Genomic DNA, 12,754 nt, shown 5'->3' with positions numbered 1-12,754 from the left:
CAAATTCGAACATGGTAGAAAACACCTGATTAACAGTCAATGATGTGAACCATTAACAGGCATGAGAGAAACCACCAATAATGATGATGGTTTTGAAGGTACAACAACACAATCCATGAGTGTGAAAAATGATGCTGAAGTCGAACACTCGCAGAATCATTTGATCAAAGGCTAATGATGTGAACCTACTGTCGAATGTGAAGAAAATGCCATTGAGGCATGCAAGATCCAAGGTACTGAAAGGGAGTTTTTAGAAAATTTTCTTGGATAATGAGTTATAGTCAATAGGAAGTGATCCATCGAAGGAGGGCCATAATGTTTCTCACATCATCGCCACAAAACATAAGATTTTGCAGAGTTGTCAAGAGTGATTCAGGATTGTTGCAGAAAATTCAAATAGGGTATAAGTAGTTTTAATTGTAGATGGGACTTTTCTTGAACATATCAGTGACATGACTCTGAAATTTGACAACATTTGACTCAACATAGGATTATAGTTCATGATGACAATAGGATATAATCAGATAGGAGGCAAATCGATTCCCAAAACCCAATAAGGCAAGTGACGAAGTGAGGATAACCCAAACCTGACACAAGATATAGACAAGTGTCATATTCAAGAGCGACATGCTACCTTTATACAAAATATAGGATATATGTTTACTTCCATTCCCCCCCACTATTTCTACCAAGTACCTCATTAGTTTTAATCTCAAGGTTGAATAGGATACCATATGCTTGTCATCTAAGTTCATCCTTCGGATGAATCCATCATAGTTTTTTTAATGAGCCCTAGGAAAGAGTAGCTTGGTATTGTCATGGTGACAAGTCACTTCGTTGTTTTAGTATTACGAGTTTGATGGAGGGGTAATTCGATATATTTTTCATGTTTAGAGAGTTTGAAAAAGAGGTGGAAAAGAAAAATCCAGATGTCCCTTTTTGTAAATAGTCTCTTGAATCTGAAAAGGTAGAAAACAATACTTAAGATAACCTCTTAGCCATATTTGACTAAGGTATTCCTTTTTCTTAGCTAGTCTATCTCATTCTAGAAAAGGGTTAAACTTATACTGAGTAGACGTATTTTCATTTAGTTTTTCGAGTTTTAAAAGACAAGTGCTTGACAATCTTTTCATGTTTTAGGAGTTTGAAAAGAGTTGAAAGAGGACTCCACCTACAGGAACGAGTGGTATAAAGAGATACAAACTAGTTCCGGGGATGATGGAACTCCTCAAAACATGTAAAGGTTAAGAGGCTGGCTAATAAGACCACCCATCACATATTTTCTTTAGGCAAGGGTAAAACAATGAAGTGAAAGCGTATGATCGGCCAAAGAGATGGTGATGATGGAATGAAAAAGCCAAGCCTCATTTGGCAAAATAGGTTGAAAAAAATGGCAATCACGAGAGGTAAAGTGGGAATGGTTTCATTTTTACTCAAGATTGAAACATGGGAAACTATGCTCGAGGATACTTGAAGGTGGTTTCATTTTTTCACAAACTTGAAACATGATAAAAAACTATGCTTCGCATTGGTTTCATTTTTACACAAGCTTGAAACAGAGACAAAACTATGTTTGGATTGGTTTCATTTTTACACAAGCTTGAACAATGAAAAACTATGCTTGAGATTGGTTTCATTTTTACACAAGCTTGAAACAAAGAAAATATATGCTTGAGATTGGTTTCATTTTTACACAAGCTTGAAACAAAGAAAAACTATGCTTGAAATAAGTTTGCATGCCCCCAACATAATGACTCAATTCGAGTTACATACCCCCCAAGATTCATTTCATTCACCTAAGTAGACTACTGGTTACTAATAGGTGGATAGAATGAAGGTTCATTTATGAGATCAAGTGAAAGACTCGATTGGGATTTTACGAGATCTAATCAAATACTCTAATTGCAAGGGGATTTGTTTCATTTTTTAACAAGCTTGACACAGGAAAAGAACTATGATCATGACACCTTGCTTCATTTTTTAAGGAGGTTGACACAAGACAAGGAACTCTACTTCGACACCTTGTTTCATTTTTTAAGGACCTTGACACCAGAGAAGGAACTTTGCTCCGAGAACCTTGATTCATTTTTTAAGGATCTTGACACAAAAAAAGGAACTGCGCTCCAAGAAACTTGATTAATTTTTTAAGGAGCTTGACACAAGAAAAGGAACTATGCTCCAATAACATTGATTCATTTTTTAATGATCTTGACACAAGAAAAGGAATTGTGCTCCAAGAACCTTGATTCATTTTTAAAGGAGCTTGACACAAGAAAAGGAACTATGCTCCAAGAACCTTGATTCATTTTTAAGGAGCTTGACCTAAGGAAAGGAATTGTGCTCCAAGAAACTTGATTATGGACCATAAGAGGCCATGGATTCCAAGAGGTTCTCATCAGATGGGAGAACAATGCTCTAGAAGGTATACATGTCAGGGGATCTAATGGAAAGATTAGGCTCCAATACCCCTAGTACATGATGCACTATATCACTAATTGGATCATCAGTAGACGCAGGCATGGAACAGGTGGCCACATAATTGACTTGTGGTGGGGGTGATACCACTTGCATACAAGGACCATTTATGGAAGATGGTTGATTGGGAATCAAATTAGGACCAATGAACGAAAGCTGATCAATGGCCACAATTATTCCTTCATGTAGGAAACATATGGAATGAAAGGGAGAAGAAACGAGAGCTCCCATGACATAAACATAGTCACCACTGAGGAAAATATTAAAATCCAAAGTTCCTTGGACAACCATCACATCGATATAGATGATATTCCCTCCCAAAGTAATAGGAAACTTAGGAAGGATCCCTAATAGTTGACTAGTTCCTCTCTTAAAACCCAAGATATTCTAGGTAACAAGCCCAACCTATGGAGAACCTAAATATTTCCAAGTAGTTGAGGACAAAATACTAACTGACACACCTTCATCTATGATTGTGCTAGGTAGGGGTATATTATAAGCCTATACTATGATCTGAAAGGGCACGTAAGAAGGAAGACGATATCCTGCTAGTCAATTCTAATCAAAGGAAGTGACCACACTACTTGGAGGGGGTGCCATGGGAATGGGAGAACTACCCCCTTGCATTATTGTAACGAGAGGATCACCCCCCAGTACCGTGGGAATAGGAGGACTACATACAATCTTGGCATCGATTATTTATACAGCTTGAATCGTATGTTTTCTATGAGAATTATGGCTTCTATACCTAATACATATGACCTCAATATAAAGTTTGCTTTGACTTTGCGATGGAAGTTTGCATATAGCCTTGGCATCGATTATTTATACAGTTCGTATGTTATTTATTCTATGAGAATTATGGCTTCAATACCAAATACATATGATCTCAATATAAAGTTTTTTTTGGATCTGTTATGGAAGTTTGCATACAGAGTTGGGATCGATTATTTCTATAGTTTGTATGATATGTCTTCTCTGGGAATTATGGCTTCTATACCAAATACATATGACCTCAATATAAAGTTTGTTGAATTGAGGCTTTTGTGATCCATAATATTTGAAAGAATAACTTCGGCGAAAATCACATGTAGACAGACATTTGTCGACGTGTTTCGAACCAACTAGTGTGGTTCATCATCAAGACAAGTTGAAGAAACAGATCTAGCTTAGCATGATAAATAGTCTGAGCAGAGTCTCCAACGGCCAAATTGACTAACGGCTAGTTTTGACCTTAGGACCCAGGTCAACTTATTATTTATTAATTAATATTATTATTATTATTATTAATTTTATTATTATTTTTTTTTTATGGAAATAAGTTAAATTAGGTAAAAATGGTTGGTTTTCAAAAAAGGAATTTATTTATTTATTTAAATTAAAATTAATATATATATATATATATCTAGATATATAATTATAATATTAGGTTATTAAGATAAAAGTTAGGATTAATAATTTCAATGGTTAATTTGAAAAGATAATCTATTTATTTATTCAAATTATTTAATAATTATTATTAATATATTTTAATTAAAATCATAATATTAGGTTGTTAAGTGACGAGTATTTTATTCAATAATAATTTAATGGTTAGTTTATTTTTATTATTATTATTTATGGAAAAAATAAAATAATTTTAGTGGTAGGTTAAAGAAGTAATTTATTTATTTATTTAAATTATATATATATATATATATATATATATATATATATATATATATATATATATATATATATATATATATATATATATAAAATTAAAGTTATAATATTAGGTTATTAAGATAAAAGTTAGGATTAATAAGTATAATGGTTAGATTAAAAAGATCATTTATTTATTTATTTAAATTATTTTTAAATTATTATTAATATATATATATATATATATATATATATATATATTATAATATTAGGTTGAGAATAATAATTGTTAATGGTTAGTTTTAAAAAAGTAATTTCATAATTTATTTATTAATAATCATATATATATATATTAAGGTTAGGACAAAATAAATAAATTAATCTATGGTTAGTTTAAAAAGGTAATTTATTTATTTAATTAAATTATTTATTAAATATTGTTAATATTATATATATTATAATATTAGGATGTAAAAAAAAAAAAAGAGAATAATAATAATAATAAAAATTCTATATATATAAAAAGAGCACAAAAAACAAGGAGGGGGCAGAAAAACCGACTAAGAAGAGAGTGTTGGAATCCAACACCTACTGATTTTCCAACCATCATCTCTATTGAGATTGCTCAGCCTCTTCTCAATCTCAATAGCTTCCCTCAATTTATGATGGTGGAACTGAGAAACTTTGGCAACAACCTTGGCCTCCTCAATGCACACCTGATGCTTGGTCTTTTCCATATGCTCAGCTAATGCTGAAGACTTGGATCTCCCATGTCTTAGGTCAGCCGCATGTTCGCAGATCCTTTGATGGATGGAGCGTCATGTTTCCCCAATATAGGGGGTCCCACAAGAACAAGGGATCAATTAGACACCCTTCATGTCCTTAGGGTTAACAGGATCTTTCACTGATCGGAGGGAATTGCGAATGGTGTTGAGGGGCCTAAAGGTTGAGGGAATATCATGCCTTTTAAGGATCCGAGCAATCTTGTCCGTGGTTCCTTGAACATAGGGAAGATGGACCCCTGGACGAGGCTCTTTTGGCTCTTTCTTAATTAACGCGTTTTTTGAGGCTTTCTGGAAAGCCTTCTGACCCAGGCGTCTACTATAACCATTCTCCACAAAGACATTAAGGAGATGGGATCTCTCCTTATCAAAGTTCTCACAATCGGAGATCCTAAGGGCACGAGTAGCGAGGGTGTTAAGAACACCCAACTTTTGAGCAGGGAAATGATGGGAATCGACATGAAGATACTGCTCAGTATGCGTTTTCTTACGGAACACAGAGTGGGAGAGAAAGCCATCCTTATTCCGAGATATAAGAATATCCAGGAAAGGGAGGCAACCATTGTCCTCTTTTTCCATAAATAATAATAATAAAAATAAACTAACCATTAAATTATTATTGAATAAAATACTCGTCACTTAGCAACCTAATATTATGATTTCAATTAAAATATATCAATAATAATTATTAAATAATTTGAATAAATAAATAGATTATCTTTTCAAACTAACCATTGAAATTATTAATCCTAATTTTTATCTTAATAACCTAATATTATAATTATATTATATATATATATATATATATATATATATATATATATATATATAAATCTTAATTTAAATAAATAAATAAATTCCTTTTTTAAAAACCAACCATTTTTACCTAATTTAACTTATTTCCATAAAAAAATAATAATAATATTAAATTAATAAATAATAAGTTGACCTGGGTCCTAAGGTCAAAACTAGCCGTTAGTCAATTTAGCCGTTGGAGACTCTGCTCAGACTATTTATCATGCTAAGCTCGATCTGTTTCTTCAACTTGTTCTGACGATGAACCACACTAGAGTTGGTTTGAAACGCGTCGACAAATGTCTGACTACATGTGATTTTTGCCGAAGTTATTCTTTCATATAAAGTTTGTTTTGGCTTTGTGATGGAAGTTTGTACATAAACTTGGCATCAATTATTTATATAGTTTGTATGGTATGTCTTTTTTGAGAATTATGGCTTCTATACCAAATACATATGACCTCAATATAAAGTTCGTTTTAACTTTGTTATGGATTTTTTCATACATTATTGGCATCGATTATTTACATAGTTAATATGGTATGTATTCTTTGATAAATATGGCTTATATACCAAATACATATGACCTCAATATATTTTTTTTTTTACATGCCATCGACTTACAGTATGGAAGTCTTTAATTTACGATCTGGTTGATGACATCGAAACCTTGTATTTTCTCAATATCACACTTTCTTTCTATATATATATATATATATATATATATATATATACGTTTGTTTAGATCTTGTTACCATCAACCCTAAATTGAAACCCTAAGGAGGCTTGGAATATTAATTCAAACATTGAAATGACATAGATCTCCTTGAAAAGTCTCTTCTATGACTCATATGAAATGATAGAAGCTCTAAAGGACATATGAACAGTGACCTTGAGAAAACCTATATCCCTAATCTTAGGGTATACCAAATACATATGACCTCAATATGATTTTTTTTTTACATGGCATCGACTTACAGTATGGAAGTATTTAATTTATGATTTGGTTGATGACATCGAAACCTTGTATTTCCTTAATATCAAATTATTTATATATATATATATATATATATATATATATATATATATATATATATATATATATATATATATATATATATACACGTTTGTTTAGATCTTGTTACCATCAACCCTAAATTGAAACCCTAAGGAGGCTTGGAATATTAATTCAAACATTGAAATGACATAGATCTCTTGAAAAGTCTCTTCTATGACTCATATGAAATGATGGAAGCTCTAAAGGACATATGAACAGTGACCCTGAGAAAACCTATATCCCTAATCTTAGGGTTGGAAGTTGATGATGTTCTTGACATATTATAGTGATCATCAAGAGAGTGAGTAAGTAGTCTATGCACTGTCATCATGGCAGTGACATAAACAATCAATCTTATGCATGCATTGTGGTCTTTAATTCAGTAATGCATATGTACATTAGTGACTTGGCACACCTATGTCTCTACATGATGATAATGAAATGAACTTATCCTTATGACAGTGACCTCATTGCAAAAAGGATTTTGATGTATCAATTTGACACAAATTCCTATATAAGACATGAAAATTGAGATTAACAATTTATTTATCGATGGAAATATGTGCAATAGAAGATGATTGTGAAAAAATGTCTATTAATGTACACAAAATCTATAAATCATCAATTATATTACTTATATATTTATTCATTTGTGTCACAGTTTCCCTCTTCTTAGTGCTCAAATAATCAATCAACCTATGTTCACTCACAAGCCCTAGTTTTCCCCTTCATGGTGTGTGAGTGGCCTCACTCACCATGGCACATGTCTCAATATTGAGATTAATATTGATGCTTAATGGGATGGTGTATCAAATCATCTCAGATCACCAATCATGAATTACACTTACTCACGAAATCTAATAGTGACGAAATATGGCCCATACACAAATGAACTTTTCTTTCTCTTCCCAAATTCCTAGAGTCACTAGATTTTCTATAGAACACTAAGGCGAGGGAAGAGAGGGAGAATCAAGAAATTTTATGAAAATTTCTTAACTCCAAGGAATCTACCTAGAACTCCAAATCTCCTAAAAGAGATGCCCAAGGCCTAAAATTGGCCTTGAATAGGTGAATCAAGCATGCAACTCAAGCCTTAGGATTTTATCATGCATTTTCTCAAGATGGTGAATTGTGAATAAATAATTTAAATTTATCATCCAGGCTTTAGTAACAAGGTAATATTGTAGAAATTTATAGTTTTCAGCCATTTTTAGAAGATATGAACCTACCATTATAGCCATTTAGGCATTCACCTACAAGAATACAAATAAGTGATAACTCATAAGCAAAGTAGCAACTCCAAGGTGGTACGAGTCATTGAAAACATAATATAAAAAATAACAGACAATAAGGGTAATCAACATCATTCAAACATCCACACATGAATGTGCATGAATATAATAGCATTCATCATCAAAGTAAGGCTATCACAACCTTATGAGAATGAATTGAAATGGATGGAAACTAAAGGAGGTATCACTTCAACACTCCAACCAACCATACGACAACTACACTACAATATTTCTTGTAACTAACAACCCCCAAGCTAGATCCAATATGAGGGAATGCTTGCTCAGGGAATTCACTCAAGGCCTAATTGAGGTATTGCTTAGTTCCAGGAATTTGAATCCACTCAAATATATTTTCAAACCAAGCACAATAGGAACCTGTAGCCCACTATATAGGTGGTTTATCATCCTCATAGAAAGCACCATAGTTTCCCAATTTACCTTGTTGAATGGTTTATCATCTTTACAAATATCACCCAAGTGGTGTGTCAATCCATTCAACAAGAACTAAGTGGTTTATCAACATTTTCATCAATCACTTGGTGGTTTATCATCTTACTCAGAAAGCACTCACGGTTCAATCCTCCTCTAAGCCTCCCACTAGCCATTTAGAGTTGTACGCATAGAGTCCAACAGTCTCAACACATAAATACAAGGGAAAAACACCCCAATTTGATATTATAGGCTTCAGTTGCAACTCCAACATTTATCTTGCACTCATGTCCAATGTCCACCATTATTTCTATGTTGTTTCCTCCTCTCTTTTTTTCCTTTCTATCTTTTTCCTTCTCACCTCTTTATTTTCCTTAAGTTCTTTCATATCCTATGATATTGTATAACTTTTCCTTCCCTCATGTTGCAAATTCAAGAAACCTGGGAACTTTTCCCATGTATAAGCACTTATTTTCCATCTTTTAGGTGGTGGTTCGATTTGGTATGCCACCACATACTACTCTCCCACTTCTCTTCTATCCCTACGACTTGGATCTTTGTGTCCCTCTCTTCAGGAAAACATTTCATGATTTTCTTATTTTCAAGAAAATAGTTTAATACTTGAATTCTTTATAGGATGTATCATATAGTCATGGTTTCCATGTTGACCTTTACAATTATGATCACATCTACATAGATAAGGGGGTATAAAGGTGGGATTGTTACAAACCCACCCTTATAAAGGAACAATATCCTTGGTGTTTCTGTAATAGTAAATAAAAAAGAACAAAACTGAGCTTTATAATCATATCTCTCACATTCTCTTTATCATTAAACAAAAATGGGTATATTACCCTTATTTATTTTTTCATCTCCTAGGTTGCTTCATCAAGTCCAAAGTGCTTCCATTGCACCTTGAGTTTCTCTATTACTTGATTCCAGAGTGTTGTCTACGTTAAGTTCAGGATACACACTAATTATGGTTGGAACTCTCCCTCAGGTTCCGCCTATATCAAAAACCAATCAAAAATATCATTAATGTCATATACATAATTCTTGAGAAAATAAATGTGAAAAGGGTCATGTTCATTCATTGTGGGTGGTAGGGCCAATCTATAAACCTCTAGCCCTAATATTTCCCGAATATGAAATGGTCTGCAAAATTTGGGTGCCAACTTAGCACATGACCCCACATTCAATGAGCTCTTCCTTGGTCTAAGACAAATATATACATGCTCTCTCACTTGGAATTATTTGTGCATTATTTGATGATTTCATAATTCTTTTTTCTGTCCTCCACTACTTTTAGTTTCTACCTGATATTGATTACTTTTTTCTCAATTTATTTTATCATGTCAAGTTTGGGAATCACTTTGTTCATTGGGTCATCCCAGCTAGTAGGAGTGTTAGATTTTCATCCATAAAATGCCTTAAAAGGACTCATCTTCAATGACTCATAATACCCATTATTGTATGCAAACTCCACTAATGGTAGGAATTATTCGCACTTCTTTGGTTGATGCATGACATACATTCTCAACATGTTATATAAAATTATGTTCACTCTTTCTAGTTTACCATATGTCTGAAGATGATATGTGATACTAAAAACTAGATGGGTTCCAAAAGCAACAAAAAATTCCTTCCAAAATTTCAAAGTGAACTTTGCATCCTGATATGAGATTATTTTCTTAGGTACACCATGTAATATGAATATTTCTTAATGAATATCTGAGTTACATCAATTGTTTTGTGTTATGGGTGGATTGAACAGCTATGAAGTGAGGTTTCTTACTCAACTTTTCCACTACCACTATAATGCCATCATGTTGTTTGGTTTTTTTTGGTCATCTCGTAATGAATTCCCACTTCCACTTAGGAATTGCGATTGGATATACCAATTCTGTTGGGTGCCTACATTCTACTTTAAATTTTTGGCATTATAGCCACCTAGCAATGTATTCAACTTCGTTTTTCAAGCCTAGCTAATAATACAATTTCTTTATGATTAGTGTGCTTTCCTCATAGCCAAAATGACTTGAGTAAGACATTTTAAGAAACTCATCCATGATTAGTTTCCTTAAGTCAACTTCACAAGGTACATACCATTTGTATTTGAACAACAACATACTATCATATGTGAGTTGGTAGCTCTTTCTCATTTACCCCTTTGGCTCCTTTTACAAACATTCCTTCACATGTTGGTAATGATCATCATGTAGCATTGCCTCTTTGATCCTTTCCTTCACATCAATCTCACGAGTTCTCATGGCCTCCAAGTGGGCCACTTGAAAACTTCGACTAAGTCCATCTACTAACTTGTTTTCCTTGCCTTTAAAGTACTTTATCTCAAAGTTGAACTTCCTGATTAAATCCAACCATCTATCTTGTCTAGAATTTTGCTTGGATTGGAAAAACAAGTATCTCAACCCTCCATGGTATAACATCAGCATAAAATTTATCCTAAGTTCCTTCACATTTTTAATGCATTCACTATTGCTACAAGCTCCAAGTCACGAGTGATGTAGTTATTCTCATGTTCATTAAATTTCCTTGACTCATAAAAAATCACACGTCCTTATTGCGTTAGGACTCCACCTAGTACTTCCTTGTAAGCATTTGTACAAATCAGAAAATCCTTTTTTAGATCTATTATTCTCAAAATAGTTGTACATGTGAGTAATTTCTTAAGCAATTAAAAACTAGTTGCACATTCTGATGTCCATTAAAATTTGAATCCTTTCCTTTGTAAGGCTTTGATTGGATTCTCGCTCTTTGAAAAATTCTAAATGAATCACTGATAATATCCAACCAATCCCATGAAGGATCTTAACTCTCTGACATTTCAGGGAGTGGGCCACTCTATATGGCCTTTATCTTTTTGAGATCTATAACCATTCCTTCTTTTCAAATTAAGTTCCTCATGTATCAAACTTATGTTTTGAAGAATTCAAATTTGATGAGTTTGGCATACAACGTATTCTCCCTCAGTAATTGCAACACTAATTTTAGATGCTCTTCATGATCTTATATGGTTTTCGAGTAAACTAGGATTCCATCCACAAAAACTAATACAAATGTTTCCAAATACAGGTTGAGGACATTTCCCATCAAGCACATAAATGTGGTTGGTGTATTTGTGAGCCCAAATGGCACCACCACGGACTCATAGTGTCCATCTCTCATTCAGAATATTTTCTTGTCAATGTCTTCATCCTTAATTTAGACCTGATGCTAACCAAATCTTAAACCTAGTTTAGAGAGCACCACAAATCATCTCATCTAATTAAAAAACTCATCGATTCTAGATAGTAGGTACTTGTTATTCACTATAGATTTATTCAACTACTAGTAATCAATGCACAACTACAATGTTACATCCTTCCTTTTTACAAATAATATTAGGGCTCCCTAGGGTGATATGTTGGGTCAAATCACTAATACATTTGGGTGGAAATTCTGATGGCAGAGTCCAACGGAATGAATAAAATTAGAAAAAAGTGTCGGAAGTTAAATGAATTTTTTATTTTTATTTTCTAAAATCCTGACATCTATCGAATATTTGATGGGAGTTATATAATGATTGAATATTCGACAGATCATCTTATCTCGTTGATTATCTGAAGGTTTCCTATAACCCCTCCTGTCATCGAATATCTGACTGGAGTTATTTTAGCATTAGATATCTGACACTATATCCAATATGAAAGTGTGTTGCCCAATTTCTGGCAAAATGGAAAATAACCGTTGCATAGCGTTCAATTCCACCATTAATGGATTTTTCTACTAACAATGACTACTATGGAACTGCTTTACATTGATCATTTTAACTAATTAAAATAAATATAACATTTTCTGTCGGTAAAAAAGGATGCATTATATTATCATAATTTCAAAAACAAAATACATCAACAGATAATATGAGTACATCATTGCTGCCACATTAGGAAAAATAACAGGCTTGAGAGCTAACAAGAGTTCCACTCTGGACAATATTGAGCCTGTGAAGAAGCCAAGACAACTCGTGACATGAGTTATTTCTTAACCAAAAGTAGAACAAGAAGATAATTTTCCAAAATTACACATTATGGGGATGGGTTGGGGGAAAATGGTGGCAAGGCTGCAAAGAACACTACCTGATCATGTGTGTGGTAATTAATATGATCCACTTGCATCTCCAATGCACGAAGGTGGTCATTTGATCATCGGAGTTGTCGTCGAAGGCCATCTATGGAATCCAGGAGTTCATTATGTATGTGTTGGAGGTCATTGATGTAGGC

Source organism: Pinus tabuliformis, chromosome 4_2, assembly GCF_031772625.1.
Source record: "Pinus tabuliformis cultivar Carrire ecotype Pingquan chromosome 4_2, CPIR1, whole genome shotgun sequence".
Classification (NCBI taxonomy): Eukaryota; Viridiplantae; Streptophyta; class Pinopsida; order Pinales; family Pinaceae; genus Pinus; species Pinus tabuliformis.
Note: the sequence above shows the minus strand (reverse complement) of the source record.